The following is a 14,335-nucleotide window of genomic DNA, read 5'->3' on the forward strand; positions in this document are numbered from 1 at the left end:
AGCTGCTTACTCGTTAGTTGGGCCGAAAGTAAAAAGTCAGGTTAACTCAACATATTAATTTGTAGTAAATATGAAAGAATGTGAACTATTTTTTTATTGCTAGAACAGTTATTTCAGCAAAAAAGAAAATTTGTTTCATCAACAAACAAAATTTGTTCCGCTCTATGTGACGGTTTAATTTAGACACATGTAACTTCTAATAATTGCTCCTCTACCGGTGGTTTAGGCCCAAAATACTCCACCGAAATTGCCCAATCTACTCAGCATTTGCATATGCATATTGGCCCATCTGGTAAAAGAAAACCTGCGAGGCTTCTTTGCAACCCAACTGCTAGCGTGTGGGCCCAACTGGCCCAGACTTCTCCGTATCCGATCGACGCGAGAGCGGCGTGTATATATGACACGTGACTACGTGAAAAACCTAGCGGCGGCTTCGTGAGAGAGACGCAAATCAAAATGCCACGCGCCGCCGCCGTGCGACCCCGACGAGGACTCGCCGTCCTGTCTCGGTGCTCCATGGTACTCTTCCCCACCGGGATCAAACACGGCCGCCGCCTTCGTTTCCTGGTACGGTACCCCCCGAATTCTACGATTTTTCTTTTTTTTCTGTTTTTCCTTCTGGATGTATCCACTAGATTTGCGTGTCCTGTGATCGAAGTAACTCTGATGGTTCATCATTATTGGTTTCCTCTCGGATCGTGTTGCCAGGGTTTCAATCGAGATTCTTGAAATTGAAATTCGTTTGACCATGGTGATCCAAAGCGACCACGCGCCCGCCGATCTGATCGCGAAACGGAATCGAGATTTTCCGCGTGTGAAGTCGCGACTTCAAAGTAAGATTTGTAATTTCTGCAATATTATAAAGAATATTCAAATATGACAAACGAACCAACTGATGAATTTATCACGGCTGGTCAGATCATCGGGTGAACACAACGATGCGACAAGACAATGGCTCATCAGTCGGGCGACACAATTCCGAGGAGGAGATGATAGATTATGCAACTTTGGACTACATTCCAAATAAATTAAAGGTAATGAGTTAGTATTTGTTGTCTTTGAAAGCTAGCGCTGCTTGTGCTTTTCACTACTCCAATAGCAAAGGAATTCTTCCAACAATGAATTTTTTTAGAAAACATGCATTAATTATTCATCGGCAATTTCATCGAAAAATCAGTTCATAAAACTAGCTAGCGTTGCTTGCAACATGGGTAAATGATATCTAGGGTTAGCAGCTATGATAGTCCATGGCTTTCAAAATTTCAGGCTGTAGGTGGAGTTTATAAATGCAATTTCACTTCATAAGTATTGTAGGCTGTTTTGTTTTTTTTTGGAATTGTTACTGATGAGCCATATCTTCACTTTGTAACGGGCCAGACTGCTGCATTTCATTGATGGCCGGGCTAGGTCTATGGTTTGCTTATTCTTCTGGTCCTACAAATCAGTAAGAACTTTGACTGCAAGTTTTTTTATTATTAATTTTAAATTTTCTTTTTAGAAAAATTGGGACTGATAATATATACAATTATCATTGCTAACATCTTTGACAACCAAATCAAGCAGGATTGATGGTGAACCCAAAATATGATCGAGCTGCCTGGTGAACCTGGCATGTGGAACATTAATCAGGTCAACTATGCAATTGATGCTCACAACTCATGGAATTGGACAAAGAAAGCGATAGTTCTGGTATGACCAACCACAACAAAGGTAACCAAATGACAAACCAACCTTCAATTTTCTATGCTAGAACAATTAGTCAGCTTTCTCTAGCCGTGGTTATTTTCGGGGCATGTTATGAAATTCGTTCACTAAAGCTAAGTCATTCAGCCTATAAGCGGATTCAACCATTTAAAAGGGTATTGGAATTTGAAAAGTAGGGCCCGCTCTATGGTTTGGAGGGCCCTAGATAGAACTGGATACTATGGTTCCTTTATGCTAAATATTTTTTTCCTACCTGTCGCATAATTAAGTTTCCTCATTAATTGCTATAAGTGATAAAAATGTTTCATATCAATACACATATATAGCATGAGAACACATGGTGCGACCCGGTTATTGATACCCATAAGGAAATTTCTGGACCTATAATGCGCTTAACATATTTTTAACACATTTAGAAAGTATTCTTCATTGTGCATTTCTGTCAAACATAAAAACATTGATTATGAAGTTTTGCCTCATTGCCTAACCATATAAGTAAATGCATATTATTGTGTGATTGGTAGTAGTATAATGTCTTAGAAAATACATATTATACTCACTGTACAGATTGGTGTGCTTTTAGCATGGCTTCATTCATGCATGTATAGTAAAAAGGGTTGCTAGATAAATATGAGTGAGAGATTGAATTATCAACTATGTTAATAAATTATATATATTAAGTTATTAGTCGAACATGAGATGGGATTAAATGTAAGTTACCCATCCAGGTAAAGATCATCTTTGTTGCAAGCATAATATGCAAATACCGCAATTGTGAGGGCAGCAACACATTGGAAATCATGGCATAAGTATTCCATATGAGCTAAGTAGTAAGTACCAATGGATGACCTTCTAGTACAATATGATCTTCTTGTACAATTTGCGTCGACCAAGAAACAAATAATATATCATCTATCTATTCTGAGCGACTGAGCCGACAAGAAGCCACCCTCTCAAAAATAGATATCCAATAACAACAAAAATGGCACATTCTGAGTTTCAGGTGCTGCGTCCAGTGCTGTGATCCAACAAACAAGTCCTAGCAGAAGCATCAAATTTTTGCAGCAGATCACACTGGGTCAGATCATCAAACAAAACAAATTGGTACCTGTGGTTCACCAGGCGTTACGGTGATGCAATCCTTGCAGCAGTACTAGAGCTCCGCCATGATGAGCAGCCTTATGTTGACATCAAGGTTCAGCTAGGCGCTAGGCGGAATTTAGGTGCCGACCCATTGCCTAGCGCCTAGTCGGGATTACTCGGTCCTAGGCGTTCCTAGGCGTTTTTCTAGGCGTTTTGGCAATATAGCCATAAATTATATATATATATATTATGTATATAACTATATATATGTTTATAACTAGTATATATGAGCCACAGTAAGTATTAAAAAGAGGGCCAGTAGACATATCTGATTCCCAGCTGGCTTACCCTTGCATGCTCCTAGCTCCTGCAAGGCTCGGTCCTAGGCGTTCCTAGGCGTTTTCCTAGGCGTTTTGGCAATATAGCCATAAATTATATATATATATATATATATTATGTATATAACTATATATATGTTTATAACTAGTATATATGAGCCACAGTAAGTATTAAAAAGAGGGCCAGTAGACATATCTGATTCCCAGCTGGCTTACCCTTGCATGCTCCTAGCTCCTGCAAGGCTTCTATTGCTTTCTTGAACTTCTCTTTAGCCTCCAAAGCTTCGGGTGTTTTAGCAGGGCACTTCTTCACATTCTTTCCAACATGAGCAAGATGCTCCTTCAACCTATAAATCCTCCCTCCCTCATCTCCTTGTCACAGAACTTACACTTCACCTTATATTTGTTGTTAGCATCAACAAGAACACCATACTCCCATCCAACATCATCTGAATTTCTTTTCAGGAGATTCACTTCCTCAGTGCTTGCTCCCTCAACATGTCCAGCCTCTGTCGACATCCTACATTTTGGCAATGGGAATGCATCATATTCACCTGCAACTACACAGTACACAGTACAGGGAGGGGAACTAGGCATTGACCAGCAACTTGACATTCAGAGAAGAGAAGCAAGGGAGGGGAACGAGCAGGGGAGGGCAGGGGAACGAGCAGGGGAAATTGCAGGGGAGGGGAACGAGCAGTGCAGGGGAGGGGAACGAGCAGGGGAGGGGAGGGAACTCACCTTGGAGGACTGCAGGCGGGGAGGAGATCCAGGCGGGGGAGGAGCAGCGCCGGCTTGGAGGAGCGAAGCCGTGCGAGGATGACCAGCACCGGTGGGGGAGGAGAAGTGCCGGCTTGGAGGAGCAGTGCCGGCGGGGAGGAGCAACGCCGGCGGGTGAAGCTCCCCTTCGGCGCGCATCTAAGAGCGGGAGCAGGGTCTGCGAGCGGGAATCGACCGGGAGCGAGGTGACTGGCCCGCGCGGCCGCCTCTATCACGCGCGGCCGAAAAAAAATTGCGCGCGTAGCAGCCCGCCTGACTAAGTGCTGCCTTGAGCGCCTGCTCGCCGCCGAGGCGCTGCTGGTCGATGCCTAGGCGCCGCGGCCGCCTAGACCGCGCCTAACCCCCTAGGCTATGTGGCACCCCGTCGACTAGCGATTAGGCGCGCCTAACCGCCGCCTAGTCGGCGCCTAGCCGAACATTGGTTGACATCGACACTATGGAGGGGACGCCCTGCTTCTGCAAGTTCATTTTCCTTTTTCCATTTGTTGCAGTGGTTGGTTTAGCATTAATTCTATCAAATACCTTAGAGAAACTTAATGAGACTTTTTATTCTGAGTGCTGGACCAGTATGTGTGGCGGTACCTGCAATCACTACTACAATTTGGGATTAACGGAGGCACTTAAAAATGGGCTCTGAGGCGGGCACATATAACATGACTGTCTCTGTTAATGGGCCGAACCCAATAAAAGAAACCCCTAACCCAGCCCATCCACACAATCTCTCTCCCCTCCTCTCTGCTCACTCTCTTTCTCGATCTCCCTCACGGGCGGGCGGCATTGGAACAGCTGGAGGGGCGGCCGTGCGGCGGCGGGTGGCCGGATCCAGCGGCGCCAGGCCCGGATCCAGTGGCCGTCGGCGCGGCGGGCGGTGGCAACAGCGGCGGCGCTCACGGCGGTCTGGGGCGCCGGCCATCGGCGGGCGGCGTAGGAGCGGCTGGAGGGGCGGTTGTGCAGTGGCAGGCGGCTGGATCCGGTGATGCTGGGCCCGGATCCGGCGGCCGTCGGTGCGGCAGGTGATGGCAACAGCGGCAGCGCCCACAGCGGTCTGGGGCGGCGGCCAGCGGCGGGCGGCGTTGGAGCGGCTTTAGCGGGCTCGAGGTCGAGCTCGAGGCGGGATGCTGCACGGCGGGCCGGCTGTGGCGGTCGAGCGCTGCGGGCAGAGGCGGCCGCTGTGCATGGGCTGCGGCCGGCGGGTGGGCTGTTTTTTTATTAACAGAGGCGGGCACCAAATACCGCCTCTGAAAATGATGTATTTTCACTGACGATAGCTCTGAGGTGTTTCCAATAACCACCTCTGAAAATAAAAAATGCCCGCCTCTAAAAAGATTTATGTAGTAGTGAATTGGTATTAGTTGTGCTGTAGAGATCAACTGGTTCGCCAGCAGTAGCTCTTGTTTATTAGTAGGAGTATGTCATGAGCCATCTAATCCTAATTGCCGGTGCAACACCTGATCATGTGAAGATGTAGGCATAGATGGCTTCCCAACATGTCTAGGTGTAGACATAGATGGATGAACATGTTGAGGTGTAGTTGTAGATGGGTGAACCATACTCTGCCCTTGCTGCAGCATTTGCATGATTTCCTATTGTACCTGTCGCAATTCCTGTTTTTAGACAAATTATGTTAGAAAATGAATGATTTACAGGTAGCTACAATCAGTACTCTCATGCTGGTTACCTTGATATCCATTTGCATTTTTTCAGTATCGTCTTCTATGTTTCTCACCCTGTCCTCCATTCTTTTATCCTTCTTAAGCCTAGCAAACTCCTTTTGTGCTATTAGTTTCATATCAAATTTGTGCTCTATGGTCAAAAATCTTTTCTCCGTGTCTAATCCAATATTTGTTCGGTTATTGTTCACTCATTCTTCAAAGAGGTGCTTCTACATAAATAGGAAATAATGAATTAGGCACACAAACTAGGTTGGGCACATAAATAGATACCATACTAGTCGATTGTGTAGACCATGCTCACGTACTGGCTTAAGGTTATGCTCACGTTCCTTGCGGTTTGGTATGCTTTCTGTCTCTGTTGTTTTATATTTTGGTTGCGTCGTCCAATAAACAGTGCGCTTGATAAGCTGCAAACAACAAATAAGATGGTTAGATTGTACATGTAACAACAGCCATATGTTGCTGCAATATTTGAAACTTACATTTCCTCGATCTAAACCATCTAAATAGAAAGCATTCCATCGACAATTAGCATTGTCTTCATTCCACCTCGCCATCAATGGTGGTTGGATTGGCTCGTGATTGATCCCATGCATGCTGTACGCAAATGAGGCGCTCCCAGTACCAAAACTATAGTTAGAATGTAATAAATACATTGGATGGAAAATAAACATTGTTTATAGGTGTTGGCTGTAGTATAGAACTGACCTATAGCAAAGTCAAATTGCCAAGTAAGGTGCCACTTTCAAGTACTTTATATTGATAACAAGAGTTTAAAAAATACTACATAGTGAATTTGCCCCAATTGAATTTCGGAATTTCTGATATTTCTCTAACGAGGGGCAAGTGGAATGAACATAGTCCTTTACTGTTGGTGCTAGAATAACACCAATTGTGAAAAAGACAGGCTCTTTTGAAGTCATCATCCGGAGTGCCGGATTTCATAATAATATCTCTCAGGCTGTTTATCGACATTTGGTTTTTTCCTTGGGCATACCTGAGAAACAATTCCTTATACACAGTGTTGCCCTCTGTTTTGTTCACTTTTGTGCCTTTGTGTGAGAAAACACTAATGCCTTCATTTGTAAGTCCCCCTATATCCCTGACATCATATCCCTGACATCCTCTGGGTGAATCTGCATATCCTCACTACATATTCTAAAGCTTTGGTTGGTGGGCTCGAATTGGTTTACAATGTCAATTATCATGTCTCTTCTCAGACACGTCGCTAGCAATGGAAGTAGGCCCCCCAATCCCATAATCGTAGTAGCATCCCTTTTTTGAGATGATAACTTTAGTACAATGTTTGCAAACTTCATAGTTGAGTTTGATAAATGCATATTACATTCCTACATCAACCAGTTGGACGATAATAAGCTGCTACAATGTACAACCCACTTACAAAATAACTGAAACTATATATGAAGATTACCTGCTCCGGAGTCCTTGCTTTATGTTTTATAGTAGAAGCCATAGCGTTGTTCCCTACATCGAATTGTGTGAATAAGAGCACAGCAGGATCGAGTGGAAGGAACCCGGCGGTTAATACTGCAGAAAATGATGTTCTATGTGCCACAATGCATACTTTAGTGGGACCAATCTATCCTTTTGCCACTAATGTGTGTCCATGAGTGAACTAGCACAATGCAAACATCTACTCATGCGCTATTAAATTTGTTTTAACTCCCTGACCTTCATCTTTTGATGTATCCGTAACCCTTACAAAAGGTCTATTGACCTCATATATGCCGCACACCAAAGGTTTAAGACTATGGTTTAAGGTCTTGGTTATGGCCATAAAACCTTAGCCTTAATCCCACCTAATAGCCGTTGTTAATTGTAGCCATTAGAGGGTGATATCAATTGTCAACGTTTCTTCACCCTTGTCGATCTCAGACGGAGAGAGATTTCCTTCTCCTTACCAGCTGATAAGAGAATAGAAATTAATCAATATTGGACCAATATTTCCCATAGCAAGTTGTTCAAGTACTGGTACCAGGAACATACCTCCTTCCTGAGCTGCAGAGCCTTCCTCTCCAAGTTCATTTGCATCACTAGAAGCATGAACATCATCACCTTCACCTTTAAAAAAGATTAATATTATGGCAAAGCTACGGTATATAATATGCAGAATCCCATCAAAAAATTAAACTCATCATTGTCTTCATTGTCATCACAACTACTCTCCCCTAACTCAGCATAAACAGGGCTACATTGCTGATCTGATTCTAATTCATGATCAGAGAAAATATCTTCTTCAAACCCATCCTTCCTTTTCTTACCCCGTTTCCCACCAATCTTCTTTTTATATGCAGCCACCTCTTCATAATCCCTAACTCTTCTATAACAAATCTGCTAGGATTAGGGGATTCAGGCCTTCGATCATCACGTTCATCTAGAGTCGGCACGGACTCACTCCTAGAGGTGCACAACCAATCCATGATTGGGTTCCCTTCATCATACGTAGCCACATCTATTAGGATGCTACAAGGATCAGAATCTCTTTCACGCTCCTTGTTGGTTTGCATTTCTTGAAGGTTTTTTATGTCAGTTACCAAATGTTAGATATGCAACTTCAAAGTATAATGTACAAAAACCAACTTGTGAAGCTTATCATAACTTAACCGATTTCTCAATGTGGTGTGCATCAAGGCAAATGTGCTCCAATTTCGCTCACACCCACTAGAGGACATGCATTGTGAGACAATACGCCTTGCAACCTCTTGTAGTTCACTACAGTCTCCACCATTTTGATCCCACCAATCATCTAGAAAAATGATGGTAAACGAAATAAGAATGAAAACATAAGAAATCAACAAAATAATGCACATACAAAAAATTAAAGATGCAATTACCTGCACTACACCGGCCATATAGAGCCGATTTTCGAGCCTCCGCTCCTCCAAATAACCCTACCTGTTTTGAAAAGAAAGTAAATTGATTGATTGCAGTAGAAGCCTTTGAAGATGAGCTTGCAAGCTTCTTGATGGCCAATGTGACAGAATGTTTGGACTTTGGTTTCCTTGCAAGCTTGGAAGTGTACAGTGCTTTAGGATCAAGTGCAGCAGCTAGAAAAAAAATAAAATCAGCAATCTTAATAATTAGTGATGCATGAAACAACAACATGAATTGAACAATATATCAATTCAGCCCTCATCTGCAAGCATAAGTGTATCATTGACAAGATATCAAACTCTTGCTTTGACTTTTTCCAATACCCTATTCTGCAGATTTTTTTGGATGGTATTATCACTTAAATTACCACGTATTTCTGCCATAGATTGCATCATTGTTTGAATGAATGCAGATATAGAATGGAACTTCTGTTGCTGATCAGCTAAACGAAGTAAGAGTAGATTGGTGAGACAGCTTTTAACACCACTTCCATTTGACTTCACCATTTTTTGCTGGTCAAACAATCATGGTCAGCCTTACCAGCCCACACACATTTCTCCTGGTCATCAGATACCATCCATTGCTTAAACTTATCTTGTCTATCTCAAAAACTCTAGAGAAAAATGAAAACAGTGCCAAATCTAGTGGCATTCCACCGAATCAGCTCCCCCCTATCCTTTCTCTCATCATAGCATGCAACCTACAAACAAAAAACATGACAACAAGAACATCATTGAATTTTCATAAACACAACAAGAAGACAATACTAGATGACTTAATTATTTATCCAATTCAAGAACACTAGTCACTAGTCAATACCAGTTATGGTTATATAAGAATATGCAAATTTGCTTTGCACTATCAACTACTTCCTCAACATCAGGAAAGCGCCCTATGTCCTTTAGCATCAGGTTGATGGTATGGGCAGCACATGGTTGCCAAGTAATATGTGGATACATGGTAACCAAGTCTTGACATGCTTTCTTATAATTAGAACCATTATCTGTGACAATTTGAATGACATATTTGACTCCAATGTCACCAATAACCACTATACCAATCTCGTTAAGAAGATATTCTGAATTTTGAATATTCCCGGTTGCATTTACAGAGTTATGGATTATGGAAGAACATGTGTCCATTGCAATATATCATGAAGTTAATGATGGATATCATGGTAGGACCTGTAGAACCATAGCAAAAAAAAACACAAAGCTAAGTGCACAAGATTAATTGTTTCAATATGGATAGTACAATAAAGTATAGGCCTACAAGGGTTTAAGTATTCACCTGTCCATGAATCACACATGATGGTAACCCCACAATCTTTCCAATCATCCTTGAATTCAGCCATGGGAGTCTCCATGTCAGCATAATTCATATCCAGTAAGGGACCATCTATTTCTTTCCCACGTGGAATTGGCACTCCTTCACCAAATTGTTGAGTTAACTTAATTACTGAGCGGAAGTATGGACAATTCGCTTTCCTTCTGGGAATATCATTAGCATGAAACCATTTTGCCCAAGCTTTCCCAAGCTACTCTTTGGCAACCCCCTCTAGCATAACATCCACTCGAGGTTGTGCTTGGGCCCTATTGCGAGCCAAATTGACATCAAAAGGAGCATTAGAAGAACTTCCAGGACCCAGCCCCATTACAAACAGACTTGCCAAAAGGTGAAGAATTGGCTTGCTGCATGGTGGAATTAGAATCCCTTAGTGACTCTCATTGCCATCTCAATCTGTCCTTCTTCATCAAGAGGGATGCTTGTCCTACTAGATACCCTTTGTGTTGCCACCTCCTTTTCAACATAGAGATGAAGATTATTACTTCGCTTCCTTCTTATTCTTCCTGATGCAAATTCATCTGCCATTATTTTCTTAATATGTGTTGGCGCATTTTTACACTCCACTACATTCCTAGTTATTCCGCCAAGATGCTCCCTTAGACGAGAAAAACCACCACCCTTTTTTGTTTTATAACAATAGTAGCACATAAATCCAGCCCCATTAGGATAGGGGTAAGGCTCGCCATGGCTCCATGTGACCTCAATTGGTCCATTTAACTTCACCACTCTCCCTGCAGGAACACATACAAACGCAACTTTAATTTATGTAGCACACTTGCCAATTAAATCATTGTATATCACGGGTTGAACTTGTTCAATAGTACATATCAAGACTTTAAGAGTATTCGTTTAATATAAAATTTCTCACAAGCTAGCTGATCTAAACTCTAAAATCTAAATATCACAGCACTACTAAAAAAGCTGATGCGTTGCTCCCCTAGGAATGGCACCAATGCATGATGCGCCAGCGGCACCACTGGAAGATCCACCATCGATGCCTTTACCTCTGCAGTGGCGTTGCACCACATCTTGCTCAATAGCAACATCAGGACCTCATGTGGGACGCGCAGGCGCATCCTCATCCCCTCCCGCATCCATTGCCATCACCACGGTGGCTGATGGTGGCGAGCAGCAGCAGCGGCTCACTGTCGCTTGCTCCGTGCGTCGCGCGCGAGGCTCCAAGATTCTGAAATCCAAGAGGCTCAGCTTCAGGACTTGGTACCTTGCTGAAATCGGCTGCAGCTCAAGGTCAGGGACAATTCTGACTGAAGGACTCGGCTTCCCTGGTCAAGCAGTGCTGGCTCCGTGCGTCGCGGTGTCGGGGAAGGCGTAGCAGTGGTGCAGCATCGAGGAAGCTGGTGCCAACCTGCCGGCAGCGGCGGCGTTTCCCTCCAGCGCGAAATCGTGAAAGCCCCAGGTGGAAATCAACCTCCTGGAGGCCGGTGAGGGCGGGGGATCGGAGCTAGGTGTCCAGCATCCCGGCGTAGCGGCCACCAAGGTCGAAGAAGCAGTGAAGCTGAAGCACTCGAGCGGGCACTGGGCGGCCGGGCGGCGGCGCAGTCGCGCAGAACTGCAGAAGCGGCGGCCGGGTGCAGTCGCGCAAGGAAGGAGGCGGAGGCGCGACGCGTGGGGCCGTTGCGCGGGAGAGGCAGTGTGCGGCCATGGCTAGGGATGGCAACTGCACCCGCGGATGCGGGCTCCTGCGGATTTTGGACCCGACGGGTGCAGGTGCGGGTTCAAATTTTGACCCACGGGTGCACCCGCACACGCAACCGCAATGTGCGGGTGCGGGTTTAGGATTTCACCCGCGGGTGAACCCGCACCCGCACCGTATCTATAAACCCAGCCCAATTCAACACTGTTTATCATATAAATACATGGAAACTCTGGCTCATTCTAACTGTTGTGCTGCTGAATTATGATTTGTCGCAGCGGAGACTTTCGAACTTATGGATTATTGCTTTGTTGCTAGCTGAAATCAGCTGTTTGTCTATTCAAATTATGAAGCTGTCTATTTTTTAGTATATCTTGCCAAATCCCCGGGCACCCGAAACCCACCCGAAACCCGGTGGGTGCGGATGCGGGTGCAAAAATCCACCCACGGATTTGTCGCGTGCGGGTTTCTCCTAGCCCCGCGCGTTTCGCTGTGGGCGGGTTTTCGCCGCACCCGCACCCCAATCCACGGGTGCCATCCCTAGCCATGGCTACGTCGACCTAGGGAGGAGCGGGGCATGCAGTGCCGTCGCCGCCATGGCTGCTAGAGGCTGGAGCGTGGAGAAGAAATGGGGAACAGTAGTAGAATGGATAAGGTTAGGGTTGGGAGGTGGCGTGGTGTGGCCTGGTTTGGGCCGGGCCAAATTTGTTTGCGCGGGATTCACAACATCCGAAAAGTTTGAGCGGTATACCAAAAAACCGAGCCCCACCGAGAAACACGATTTTCGGATTTATTGGAAATTTTTCGCCGAGAAAAAAAACCTTGGCGGCGGCACAGCGATGGCGCGTCGCAATGGCGGCACCTCAGCGCGCGTAGGCGGCGGCATGACCCTAACCCTTGCCTAACCCGAGCTGGGCCTTCGACCATGGGCCGCCTCACCAAGCCCAAACCGCCACCCACCCCACTGTCCCTCTTCGACCCAAAGCGGTGGTGGGTCGAAACCGAGATTGTTTCAGCCCACCACCCAATTATCTTTACTATTTCAGAATTTTAATTTCCTCAGCAATTTTACATTTCAGTCCATGAACTTTGAACTATTTACATTCCCACATGTCCATGAGACTGACAGCAAAAAACCCCGTCAAATTACTATAGAAAATGATAAAAGTCCATCACCCCACTATATGCCTTTAACTTATAATAATGTATGCAAAATCCATATATTCACATCTAAAGTTACAAGTCAAATTTTTTTTGTATGACTCCTGGGTATATTTGAGGCCAATCATATTCATTCTCATTCCAATCAGGATTTACAATTTCCATAGCACGACCCAATGCTTTCGCAATTTCGTGAACTATAGGAAGATAGTAATAGTATGGGCCAGTTCTAGCAGCCCATTCAGGGTGTGGAGTTGGTTCAATAATAGTTGTAAATTTGTCTTTCATGTGCAATGATATGATGCTGAACCTTTCGAAAGAGTGGAAAGGAACCATAACCTATAAAATCTAGATATCAGTACAATGACACAGGGTATTGTGTTATGTAATATTTGTTAATATAAGCAGCAGAATAAAGTACCACTTCACATTTCAAAAATGAAACTCCACTATGCGGCCAATCATCAAAAAAATTTGACCATTCCACGGTCCCATGTTTGACACGATGCTTAGGGCTACGTCGGTAATTACAAACCTCCTGCAATAACAACGTATGAATTGTACCTATGTCATGATTAATTAACAATTCATGATGATTAAAATAAAACTATAAGTTTGTGATAATGAAATACTGAATAATTAATAAAATAAAATTGTATATTCTATATTATATACTAAATAATAATGAAATACTTAATTTACAATTCGTGATGATTAAAATAAAACAAAATTGTAATTGTACTGTAATATAATTAAAAAAACACATACCGCAAACTTCAGGTCTAGGAAGTGGCACTTTGGATCTCTCATAATGGTAATCTCATCGCATGCAATTATTCGGATAGCTAGAATAAAAACATCATGGGACATAGGTTGTAGAGATCAACTATGCCTTCAATTTGTTCCAAATTTATGCTTATAGGGTGAGGATTGGAACTCTTCACCCATTCTTCCCTATAAAAAGACACGATATATTGATGGGCATAAGAATAATCTATACTATAATGAAAAGATGAAAAAATACAAGGATTCAACGCATACTTTAGGATATTTTGGTCAGTTATCAATATTTAATCGCAGATGACTCCAGTTGTATCATTCGAGCTTTGGATCAATTGAGTCAATTGAGACTGTTGTGTTGGCTCTATGATGATACGATCATTTGGATCGAATTAATACATCGCCATCACTGGTATCGTCATCTTGGATTTCTTTTGCAGTGTTTAGCGGAGAATTTAAGAGGATAGCAACTAGCTTTGGTCTGAATTCTACCATGTCGTTCTGCATAACATTTATTAGATTAGATAAATTAAATGTCAACTTGAATAAAAATTTTACGCACACAGGCAGCATCAACAACTGAAGCATTGGTCTGAATTCTATCATGAGCATCGCCTGAGTACAAGAATCCGAGAGTTTCTCTCCCGTCCAGTACTCCATGAAGTTCAATAGGAAAAGACCACATGAAGCACTGCATAAATTTATAAATTTAATTTGTAAATATGTTTAGAATTAATATTATTATTAAGACAAAAAGATATATTGTACCCATCACACTGTATCAGCTGAATAATTTGTTCAGCAATATCCCACGATTCAACCATCAGGTCTGGCCATTTGAAGCCATGAATCTTTGTAACATATTTCATTCCTAATGCTAAATTAATTTGTCTCTGCAGCCCCTGAACCTGTCAATTTCC

General features: G+C 43.4%; 1 pseudogene; it reads right to left on the minus strand.

Annotated features, from left to right (window-relative positions):
* Positions 1–5,396: 5,396 nt before the first annotated feature.
* Positions 5,397–10,902, minus strand: LOC120669175 (annotated as a pseudogene).
* Positions 10,903–14,335: the final 3,433 nt, after the last annotated feature.

Source organism: Panicum virgatum, chromosome 4N (assembly GCF_016808335.1).
Source record: "Panicum virgatum strain AP13 chromosome 4N, P.virgatum_v5, whole genome shotgun sequence".
NCBI lineage: Eukaryota > Viridiplantae > Streptophyta > Magnoliopsida > Poales > Poaceae > Panicum > Panicum virgatum.